The sequence below is a fragment of the Idiotropiscis lumnitzeri genome, chromosome 7 (genome assembly GCF_059441095.1).
Source record: "Idiotropiscis lumnitzeri isolate Australia: NSW breed Sydney's pygmy pipehorse chromosome 7, RoL_Ilum_1.0, whole genome shotgun sequence".
Lineage (NCBI taxonomy): Eukaryota > Metazoa > Chordata > Actinopteri > Syngnathiformes > Syngnathidae > Idiotropiscis > Idiotropiscis lumnitzeri.
In genome coordinates this window covers 23898424-23910665 of record NC_142397.1, presented here as the reverse complement: position 1 = coordinate 23910665, position 12242 = coordinate 23898424, and positions in this window count along the sequence as shown.

Here is a 12242-nt window from a genome sequence, read left to right as displayed (position 1 = left end):
TACCAGGTGCCAGGATGGCAGAGCGGTCAAAGGCGCTGCGTTCAGGTCGCAGTCTCCCCAGCAGGCGTGGGTTCGAATCCCGCCTCAGACAGAGCCCATTGAAAGTACCAAGCAAAAACAAAGCAAACACAGTCAAGAGAGCATAACCAGCTGCCAGGATGGAAGAGCGGTCTAAGGCGTTGCGTTCAGGTCGCAGTCTCCCCAGGAGGCGTGGGTTCGAATCCCCCCTCAGACAGAGCCCATTGAAAGTACCAAGCAAGAACAAAGCAAACACAGTCATGAGAGGATTACCAGTTGCCAGGATGGCAGAGCGGTCTAAAGCGTTGCGTTCAGGTCGCAGTAACCCCAGGAGGCGTGGGTGCGAATCCCACCTCAGACAGAGCCCATTGAAAGTACCAAGCAAGAACAAAGCAAACACAGTCATGAGAAGATTACCAGTTGCCAGGATGGCAGAGCGGTCTAAGGCGTTGCGTTCAGGTCGCAGTCTCCCCAGGAGGCGTGGGTTCGAATCCCACCTCAGACCGAGCCCATTGAAAGTACCAAGCAAGAACAAAGCAAACACATTCAAGAGAGCATTACCAGGTGCCAGGATGGCAAAGTGGTCAAAGGCGCTGCGTTCAGGTCGCAGTCTCCCCAGGAGGCGTGGGTTCGAATCCCACCTCAGACAGAGCCCATTGAAAGTACCAAGCAATAACAAAGCAAACACAGTCAAGAGAGCATTACCAGTTACCAGGATGGCAGAGCGGTCAAAGGCGTTGCATTCAGGTCGCAGTCACCCAAGGAGGCGTGGGTTCGAATCCCGCCTCAGAGAGAGCCCATTGAAAGTACCAAGCAATAACAAAGCAAACACAGTCAATAGAGCATTACCAGTTGCCAGGATGGCAGAGCGGTCAAAGGCGTTGCTTTCAGGTCGCCGTCTCCCCAGGAGGCGTGGGTTCGAATCCCGCCTCAGAAAGAGCCCATTGAAAGTACCAAGCAATAACAAAGCAAACACAGTCACGAGAGCATTACCAGTTGCCAGGATGGCAGAGCGGTCAAAGGCGTTGCGTTCAGGTCGCAGTCTCCCCAGGAGGCGTGGGTTCGAATCCCACCTCAGACCGAGCCCATTGAAAGTACCAAGCAAGAACAAAGCAAACACATTCAAGAGAGCATTACCAGGTGCCAGGATGGCAAAGTGGTCAAAGGCGCTGCGTTCAGGTCGCAGTCTCCCCAGGAGGCGTGGGTTCGAATCCCGCCTCAGACAGAGCCCATTGAAAGTACCAAGCAAGAACAAAGCAAACACAGTCATGAGAAGATTACCAGTTGCCAGGATGGCAGAGCGGTCTAAGGCGTTGCGTTCAGGTCGCAGTCTCCCCAGGAGGCGTGGGTTCGAATCCCGCCTCAGACAGAGCCCATTGAAAGTACCAAGCAAGAACAAAGCAAACACAGTCATGAGAAGATTACCAGTTGCCAGGATGGCAGAGCGGTCTAAGGCGTTGCGTTCAGGTCGCAGTCTCCCCAGGAGGCGTGGGTTCGAATCCCACCTCAGACCGAGCCCATTGAAAGTACCAAGCAAGAACAAAGCAAACACATTCAAGAGAGCATTACCAGGTGCCAGGATGGCAAAGTGGTCAAAGGCGCTGCGTTCAGGTCGCAGTCTCCCCAGGAGGCGTGGGTTCGAATCCCGCCTCAGACAGAGCCCATTCGTTCAGGTCGCAGTCTCCCCAGGAGGCGTGGGTTCGAATCCCGCCTCAGACAAAGCCCATCGAATGTACTAAGCAAGAACATAGCAAACAAAGTCAAGAGAGCATTACCAGTTGCCAGGATGGCAGAGCGGTCTAAGGCGTTGCGTTCAGGTCGCAGTCTCCCCAGGAGGCGTGGGTTCGAATCCCGCCTCAGACAGAGCCCATCGAAAGTACCAAGCAAGAACAAAGCAAACACAGTCAAGAGGCCATTACCAGGTGCCAGGATGGCAGAGCGGTCTAAGGCGTTGCGTTCAGGTCGCAGTAACCCCAGGAGGCGTGGGTTCGAATCCCGCCTCAGACAGAGCCCATTGAAAGTACCAAGCAAGAACAAAGCAAACACATTCAAGAGAGCATTACCAGGTGCCAGGATGGCAAAGTGGTCAAAGGCGCTGCGTTCAGGTCGCACTCTCCCCAGGAGGCGTGGGTTCGAATCCCACCTCAGACGGAGCCTATTGAAAGTACCAAGCAATAACAAAGCAAACACAGTCAAGAGAGCATTACCAGTTACCAGGATGGCAGAGCGGTCAAAGGCGTTGCATTCAGGTCGCAGTCACCCCAGGAGGCGTGGATTCGAATTCCGCCTCAGACAGAGCCAATTGAAAGTACCAAGTAAGAACAAAATAAACACAGTCAAGAGTGCATTACCCGGTGCCAGGATGGCAGAGCGGTCTAAGGCGTTGCGTTCAGGTCGCAGTCTCCCCAGGAGGCGTGGGTTCGAATCAGGCCTCAGACAGAGCCCATTGAAAGTACCAAGCAAGAACAAAGCAAACACAGTCACGAGAGCATTACCAGTTGCCAGGATGGCAGAGCGGTCAAAGGCGTTGCGTTCAGGTCGCAGTCTCCCCAGGAGGCGTGGGTTCGAATCCCACCTCAGACCGAGCCCATTGAAAGTACCAAGCAAGAACAAAGCAAACACATTCAAGAGAGCATTACCAGGTGCCAGGATGGCAAAGTGGTCAAAGGCGCTGCGTTCAGGTCGCACTCTCCCCAGGAGGCGTGGGTTCGAATCCCACCTCAGACGGAGCCTATTGAAAGTACCAAGCAATAACAAAGCAAACACAGTCAAGAGAGCATTACCAGTTACCATGATGGCAGAGCGGTCAAAGGCGTTGCATTCAGGTCGCAGTCACCCCAGGAGGCGTGGATTCGAATTCCGCCTCAGACAGAGCCAATTGAAAGTACCAAGTAAGAACAAAATAAACACAGTCAAGAGTGCATTACCCGGTGCCAGGATGGCAGAGCGGTCTAAGGCGTTGCGTTCAGGTCGCAGTCTCCCCAGGAGGCGTGGGTTCGAATCAGGCCTCAGACAGAGCCCATTGAAAGTACCAAGCAAGAACAAAGCAAACACAGTCATGAGGATTACCAGTTGCCAGGATGGCAGAGCGGTCTAAAGCGTTGCGTTCAGGTCGCAGTAACCCCAGGAGGCGTGGGTGTGAATCCCACCTCAGACAGAGCCCATTGAAAGTACCAAGAAAGAACAAAGCAAACACAGTCATGAGAAGATTACCAGTTGCCAGGATGGCAGAGCGGTCTAAGGCGTTGCGTTCAGGTCGCAGTCTCCCCAGGAGGCGTGGGTTCGAATCCCACCTCTGACCGAGCCCATTGAAAGTACCAAGCAAGAACAAAGCAAACACATTCAAGAGAGCATTACCAGGTGCCAGGATGGCAAAGTGGTCAAAGGCGCTGCGTTCAGGTCGCAGTCTCCCCAGGAGGCGTGGGTTCGAATCCCACCTCAGACAGAGCCCATTGAAAGTACCAAGCAATAACAAAGCAAACACAGTCAAGAGAGCATTACCAGTTGCCAGGATGGCAGAGCGGTCTAAGGCGTTGCGTTCAGGTCGCAGTCACCCCAGGAGGCGTGGGTTCGAATCCCGCCTCAGACAGAGCCCATTGAAAGTATCAAGCAATAACAAAGCAAACACAGTCAATAGAGCATTACCAGTTGCCAGGATGGCAGAGCGGTCAAAGGCGTTGCTTTCAGGTCACAGTCTCCCCAGGAGGCGTGGGTTCGAATCCCGCCTCAGACAGAGCCCATTCGTTCAGGTCGCAGTCTCCCCAGGAGGCGTGGGTTCAAATCCCGCCTCAGACAAAGCCCATCGAATGTACTAAGCAAGAACATAGCAAACAAAGTCAAGAGAGCATTACCAGTTGCCAGGATGGCAGAGCGGTCTAAGGCGTTGCGTTCAGGTCGCAGTCTCCCCAGGAGGCGTGGGTTCGAATCCCACCTCAGACAGAGCCCATTGAAAGTACCAAGCAATAACAAAGCAAACACAGTCAAGAGAGCATTACCAGTTACCAGGATGGCAGAGCGGTCTAAGGCGTTGCGTTCAGGTCGCAGTCTCCCCAGGAGGCGTGGGTTCGAATCCCGCCTCAGAAAGAGCCCATTGAAAGTACCAAGCAATAACAAAGCAAACACAGTCACGAGAGCATTACCAGTTGCCAGGATGGCAGAGCGGTCTAAGGCGTTGCGTTCAGGTCACAGTCTCCCCAGGAGGCGTGGGTTCGAATCCCGCCTCAGACAGAGCCCATTCGTTCAGGTCGCAGTCTCCCCAGGAGGCGTGGGTTCAAATCCCGCCTCAGACAAAGCCCATCGAATGTACTAAGCAAGAACATAGCAAACAAAGTCAAGAGAGCATTACCAGTTGCCAGGATGGCAGAGCGGTCTAAGGCGTTGCGTTCAGGTCGCAGTCTCCCCAGGAGGCGTGGGTTCGAATCCCGCCTCAGACAGAGCCCATCGAAAGTACCAAGCAAGAACAAAGCAAACACAGTCAAGAGAGCATTACCAGCTGCCAGGATGGCAGAGCGGTCTAAGGCGTTGCGTTCAGGTCGCGGTCTCCCCAGGAGGCGTGGGTTCGAATCCCGCCTCAGACAGAGCCCATCGAAAGTACCAAGCAAGAACAAAGCAAACACAGTCAAGAGAGCATTACCAGCTGCCAGGATGGCAGAGCGGTCTAAGGCGTTGCGTTCAGGTCGCAGTCACCCCAGCAGGCGTGGGTTCGAATCCCGCCTCAGACAGAGCCCATCGAAAGTACCAAGCAAGAACAAAGCAAACACAGTCAAGAGAGCATTACCAGTTGCCAGGATGGCAGAGCGGTCTAAGGCGTTGCGTTCAGGTCGCAGTCTCCCCAGGAGACGTGGGTTCGAATCCCGCCTCAGACAGAGCCCATCGAAAGTACCAAGCAAGAACAAAGCAAACACAGTAAAGAGGCCATTACCAGGTGCCAGGATGGCAGAGCGGTCTAAGGCGTTGCGTTCAGGTGGCAGTAACCCCAGGAGGCGTGGGTTCGAATCCCGCCTCAGACAGAGCCCATTCGTTCAGGTCGCAGTCTCCCCAGGAGGCGTGGGTTCGAATCCCACCTCAGACCGAGCACATTGAAAGTACTAAGCAAGAACAAAGCAAACACATTCAAGAGAGCATTACCAGGTGCCAGGATGGCAAAGTGGTCAAAGGCGCTGCGTTCAGGTCGCAGTCTCCCCAGGAGGCGTGGGTTCGAATCCCACCTCAGACAGAGCCTATTGAAAGTACCAAGCAATAACAAAGCAAACACAGTCAAGAGAGCAATACCAGTTACCAGGATGGCAGAGCGGTCTAAGGCGTTGCGTTCAGGTCGCAGTCACCCCAGGAGGCGTGGGTTCGAATCCCACCTCAGACAGAGCCCATTGAAAGTACCAAGCAAGAACAAAGCAAACACAGTCAAGAGAGCATTACCAGTTGCCAGGATGGCAGAGCGGTCAAAGGCGTTGCATTCAGGTCGCAGTCACCCCAGGAGGCGTGGGTTCGAATTCCGCCTCAGACAGAGCCAATTGAAAGTACCAAGCAAGAACAAAGCAAACACATTCAAGAGAGCAATACCAGTTGCCAGGATGGCAGAGCTGTCTAAAGCGTTGCGTTCAGGTCACAGTCTCCCCAGGAGGCGTGGGTTCGAATCCCACCTCAGACAGAGCCCATTGAAAGTACCAAGCAATAACAAAGCAAACACATTCAAGAGAGCATTACCAGGTGCCAGGATGGCAGAGCGGTCAAAGGCGCTGCGTTCAGGTCGCAGTCTCCCCAGCAGGCGTGGGTTCGAATCCCGCCTCAGACAGAGCCCATTGAAAGTACCAAGCAAAAACAAAGCAAACACAGTCAAGAGAGCATAACCAGCTGCCAGGATGGAAGAGCGGTCTAAGGCGTTGCGTTCAGGTCGCAGTCTCCCCAGGAGGCGTGGGTTCGAATCCCCCCTCAGACAGAGCCCATTGAAAGTACCAAGCAAGAACAAAGCAAACACAGTCATGAGAGGATTACCAGTTGCCAGGATGGCAGAGCGGTCTAAAGCGTTGCGTTCAGGTCGCAGTAACCCCAGGAGGCGTGGGTGCGAATCCCACCTCAGACAGAGCCCATTGAAAGTACCAAGCAAGAACAAAGCAAACACAGTCATGAGAAGATTACCAGTTGCCAGGATGGCAGAGCGGTCTAAGGCGTTGCGTTCAGGTCGCAGTCTCCCCAGGAGGCGTGGGTTCGAATCCCACCTCAGACCGAGCCCATTGAAAGTACCAAGCAAGAACAAAGCAAACACATTCAAGAGAGCATTACCAGGTGCCAGGATGGCAAAGTGGTCAAAGGCGCTGCGTTCAGGTCGCAGTCTCCCCAGGAGGCGTGGGTTCGAATCCCACCTCAGACAGAGCCCATTGAAAGTACCAAGCAATAACAAAGCAAACACAGTCAAGAGAGCATTACCAGTTACCAGGATGGCAGAGCGGTCAAAGGCGTTGCATTCAGGTCGCAGTCACCCAAGGAGGCGTGGGTTCGAATCCCGCCTCAGAGAGAGCCCATTGAAAGTACCAAGCAATAACAAAGCAAACACAGTCAATAGAGCATTACCAGTTGCCAGGATGGCAGAGCGGTCAAAGGCGTTGCTTTCAGGTCGCCGTCTCCCCAGGAGGCGTGGGTTCGAATCCCGCCTCAGAAAGAGCCCATTGAAAGTACCAAGCAATAACAAAGCAAACACAGTCACGAGAGCATTACCAGTTGCCAGGATGGCAGAGCGGTCAAAGGCGTTGCGTTCAGGTCGCAGTCTCCCCAGGAGGCGTGGGTTCGAATCCCACCTCAGACCGAGCCCATTGAAAGTACCAAGCAAGAACAAAGCAAACACATTCAAGAGAGCATTACCAGGTGCCAGGATGGCAAAGTGGTCAAAGGCGCTGCGTTCAGGTCGCAGTCTCCCCAGGAGGCGTGGGTTCGAATCCCGCCTCAGACAGAGCCCATTGAAAGTACCAAGCAAGAACAAAGCAAACACAGTCATGAGAAGATTACCAGTTGCCAGGATGGCAGAGCGGTCTAAGGCGTTGCGTTCAGGTCGCAGTCTCCCCAGGAGGCGTGGGTTCGAATCCCGCCTCAGACAGAGCCCATTGAAAGTACCAAGCAAGAACAAAGCAAACACAGTCATGAGAAGATTACCAGTTGCCAGGATGGCAGAGCGGTCTAAGGCGTTGCGTTCAGGTCGCAGTCTCCCCAGGAGGCGTGGGTTCGAATCCCACCTCAGACCGAGCCCATTGAAAGTACCAAGCAAGAACAAAGCAAACACATTCAAGAGAGCATTACCAGGTGCCAGGATGGCAGAGCGGTCAAAGGCGCTGCGTTCAGGTCGCAGTCTCCCCAGCAGGCGTGGGTTCGAATCCCGCCTCAGACAGAGCCCATTGAAAGTACCAAGCAAAAACAAAGCAAACACAGTCAAGAGAGCATAACCAGCTGCCAGGATGGAAGAGCGGTCTAAGGCGTTGCGTTCAGGTCGCAGTCTCCCCAGGAGGCGTGGGTTCGAATCCCCCCTCAGACAGAGCCCATTGAAAGTACCAAGCAAGAACAAAGCAAACACAGTCATGAGAGGATTACCAGTTGCCAGGATGGCAGAGCGGTCTAAAGCGTTGCGTTCAGGTCGCAGTAACCCCAGGAGGCGTGGGTGCGAATCCCACCTCAGACAGAGCCCATTGAAAGTACCAAGCAAGAACAAAGCAAACACAGTCATGAGAAGATTACCAGTTGCCAGGATGGCAGAGCGGTCTAAGGCGTTGCGTTCAGGTCGCAGTCTCCCCAGGAGGCGTGGGTTCGAATCCCACCTCAGACCGAGCCCATTGAAAGTACCAAGCAAGAACAAAGCAAACACATTCAAGAGAGCATTACCAGGTGCCAGGATGGCAGAGCGGTCAAAGGCGCTGCGTTCAGGTCGCAGTCTCCCCAGCAGGCGTGGGTTCGAATCCCGCCTCAGACAGAGCCCATTGAAAGTACCAAGCAAAAACAAAGCAAACACAGTCAAGAGAGCATAACCAGCTGCCAGGATGGAAGAGCGGTCTAAGGCGTTGCGTTCAGGTCGCAGTCTCCCCAGGAGGCGTGGGTTCGAATCCCCCCTCAGACAGAGCCCATTGAAAGTACCAAGCAAGAACAAAATAAACACAGTCAAGAGAGCATTACCAGGAGCCAGGATGGCAGAGCGGTCTAAGGCGTTGCGTTCAGGTCGCAGTCTCCCCAGGAGGCGTGGGTTCGAATCAGGCCTCAGACAGAGCCCATTGAAAGTACCAAGCAAGAACAAAATAAACACAGTCAAGAGTGCATTACCAGGTGCCAGGATGGCAGAGCGGTCTAAGGCGTTGCGTTCAGGTCGCAGTCTCCCCAGGAGGCGTGGGTTCGAATCAGGCCTCAGACAGAGCCCATTGAAAGTACCAAGCAAGAACAAAGCAAACACAGTCATGAGAGGATTACCAGTTGCCAGGATGGCAGAGCGGTCTAAAGCGTTGCGTTCAGGTCGCAGTAACCCCAGGAGGCGTGGGTGCGAATCCCACCTCAGACAGAGCCCATTGAAAGTACCAAGCAAGAACAAAGCAAACACATTCAAGAGAGCATTACCAGGTGCCAGGATGGCAAAGTGGTCAAAGGCGCTGCGTTCAGGTCGCAGTCTCCCCAGGAGGCGTGGGTTCGAATCCCGCCTCAGACAGAGCCCATTGAAAGTACCAAGCAAGAACAAAGCAAACACAGTCATGAGAAGATTACCAGTTGCCAGGATGGCAGAGCGGTCTAAGGCGTTGCGTTCAGGTCGCAGTCTCCCCAGGAGGCGTGGGTTCGAATCCCGCCTCAGACAGAGCCCATTGAAAGTACCAAGCAAGAACAAAGCAAACACAGTCATGAGAAGATTACCAGTTGCCAGGATGGCAGAGCGGTCTAAGGCGTTGCGTTCAGGTCGCAGTCTCCCCAGGAGGCGTGGGTTCGAATCCCACCTCAGACCGAGCCCATTGAAAGTACCAAGCAAGAACAAAGCAAACACATTCAAGAGAGCATTACCAGGTGCCAGGATGGCAAAGTGGTCAAAGGCGCTGCGTTCAGGTCGCAGTCTCCCCAGGAGGCGTGGGTTCGAATCCCGCCTCAGACAGAGCCCATTGAAAGTACCAAGCAAGAACAAAGCAAACACAGTCATGAGAAGATTACCAGTTGCCAGGATGGCAGAGCGGTCTAAGGCGTTGCGTTCAGGTCGCAGTCTCCCCAGGAGGCGTGGGTTCGAATCCCGCCTCAGACAGAGCCCATTGAAAGTACCAAGCAAGAACAAAGCAAACACAGTCATGAGAAGATTACCAGTTGCCAGGATGGCAGAGCGGTCTAAGGCGTTGCGTTCAGGTCGCAGTCTCCCCAGGAGGCGTGGGTTCGAATCCCACCTCAGACCGAGCCCATTGAAAGTACCAAGCAAGAACAAAGCAAACACATTCAAGAGAGCATTACCAGGTGCCAGGATGGCAAAGTGGTCAAAGGCGCTGCGTTCAGGTCGCAGTCTCCCCAGGAGGCGTGGGTTCGAATCCCGCCTCAGACAGAGCCCATTCGTTCAGGTCGCAGTCTCCCCAGGAGGCGTGGGTTCGAATCCCGCCTCAGACAAAGCCCATCGAATGTACTAAGCAAGAACATAGCAAACAAAGTCAAGAGAGCATTACCAGTTGCCAGGATGGCAGAGCGGTCTAAGGCGTTGCGTTCAGGTCGCAGTCTCCCCAGGAGGCGTGGGTTCGAATCCCGCCTCAGACAGAGCCCATCGAAAGTACCAAGCAAGAACAAAGCAAACACAGTCAAGAGGCCATTACCAGGTGCCAGGATGGCAGAGCGGTCTAAGGCGTTGCGTTCAGGTCGCAGTAACCCCAGGAGGCGTGGGTTCGAATCCCGCCTCAGACAGAGCCCATTGAAAGTACCAAGCAAGAACAAAGCAAACACATTCAAGAGAGCATTACCAGGTGCCAGGATGGCAAAGTGGTCAAAGGCGCTGCGTTCAGGTCGCACTCTCCCCAGGAGGCGTGGGTTCGAATCCCACCTCAGACGGAGCCTATTGAAAGTACCAAGCAATAACAAAGCAAACACAGTCAAGAGAGCATTACCAGTTACCAGGATGGCAGAGCGGTCAAAGGCGTTGCATTCAGGTCGCAGTCACCCCAGGAGGCGTGGATTCGAATTCCGCCTCAGACAGAGCCAATTGAAAGTACCAAGTAAGAACAAAATAAACACAGTCAAGAGTGCATTACCCGGTGCCAGGATGGCAGAGCGGTCTAAGGCGTTGCGTTCAGGTCGCAGTCTCCCCAGGAGGCGTGGGTTCGAATCAGGCCTCAGACAGAGCCCATTGAAAGTACCAAGCAAGAACAAAGCAAACACAGTCATGAGGATTACCAGTTGCCAGGATGGCAGAGCGGTCTAAAGCGTTGCGTTCAGGTCGCAGTAACCCCAGGAGGCGTGGGTGTGAATCCCACCTCAGACAGAGCCCATTGAAAGTACCAAGAAAGAACAAAGCAAACACAGTCATGAGAAGATTACCAGTTGCCAGGATGGCAGAGCGGTCTAAGGCGTTGCGTTCAGGTCGCAGTCTCCCCAGGAGGCGTGGGTTCGAATCCCACCTCTGACCGAGCCCATTGAAAGTACCAAGCAAGAACAAAGCAAACACATTCAAGAGAGCATTACCAGGTGCCAGGATGGCAAAGTGGTCAAAGGCGCTGCGTTCAGGTCGCAGTCTCCCCAGGAGGCGTGGGTTCGAATCCCACCTCAGACAGAGCCCATTGAAAGTACCAAGCAATAACAAAGCAAACACAGTCAAGAGAGCATTACCAGTTGCCAGGATGGCAGAGCGGTCTAAGGCGTTGCGTTCAGGTCGCAGTCACCCCAGGAGGCGTGGGTTCGAATCCCGCCTCAGACAGAGCCCATTGAAAGTATCAAGCAATAACAAAGCAAACACAGTCAATAGAGCATTACCAGTTGCCAGGATGGCAGAGCGGTCAAAGGCGTTGCTTTCAGGTCACAGTCTCCCCAGGAGGCGTGGGTTCGAATCCCGCCTCAGACAGAGCCCATTCGTTCAGGTCGCAGTCTCCCCAGGAGGCGTGGGTTCAAATCCCGCCTCAGACAAAGCCCATCGAATGTACTAAGCAAGAACATAGCAAACAAAGTCAAGAGAGCATTACCAGTTGCCAGGATGGCAGAGCGGTCTAAGGCGTTGCGTTCAGGTCGCAGTCTCCCCAGGAGGCGTGGGTTCGAATCCCACCTCAGACAGAGCCCATTGAAAGTACCAAGCAATAACAAAGCAAACACAGTCAAGAGAGCATTACCAGTTACCAGGATGGCAGAGCGGTCTAAGGCGTTGCGTTCAGGTCGCAGTCTCCCCAGGAGGCGTGGGTTCGAATCCCGCCTCAGAAAGAGCCCATTGAAAGTACCAAGCAATAACAAAGCAAACACAGTCACGAGAGCATTACCAGTTGCCAGGATGGCAGAGCGGTCTAAGGCGTTGCGTTCAGGTCACAGTCTCCCCAGGAGGCGTGGGTTCGAATCCCGCCTCAGACAGAGCCCATTCGTTCAGGTCGCAGTCTCCCCAGGAGGCGTGGGTTCAAATCCCGCCTCAGACAAAGCCCATCGAATGTACTAAGCAAGAACATAGCAAACAAAGTCAAGAGAGCATTACCAGTTGCCAGGATGGCAGAGCGGTCTAAGGCGTTGCGTTCAGGTCGCAGTCTCCCCAGGAGGCGTGGGTTCGAATCCCGCCTCAGACAGAGCCCATCGAAAGTACCAAGCAAGAACAAAGCAAACACAGTCAAGAGAGCATTACCAGCTGCCAGGATGGCAGAGCGGTCTAAGGCGTTGCGTTCAGGTCGCGGTCTCCCCAGGAGGCGTGGGTTCGAATCCCGCCTCAGACAGAGCCCATCGAAAGTACCAAGCAAGAACAAAGCAAACACAGTCAAGAGAGCATTACCAGCTGCCAGGATGGCAGAGCGGTCTAAGGCGTTGCGTTCAGGTCGCAGTCACCCCAGCAGGCGTGGGTTCGAATCCCGCCTCAGACAGAGCCCATCGAAAGTACCAAGCAAGAACAAAGCAAACACAGTCAAGAGAGCATTACCAGTTGCCAGGATGGCAGAGCGGTCTAAGGCGTTGCGTTCAGGTCGCAGTCTCCCCAGGAGACGTGGGTTCGAATCCCGCCTCAGACAGAGCCCATCGAAAGTACCAAGCAAGAACAAAGCAAACACAGTAAAGAGGCCATTACC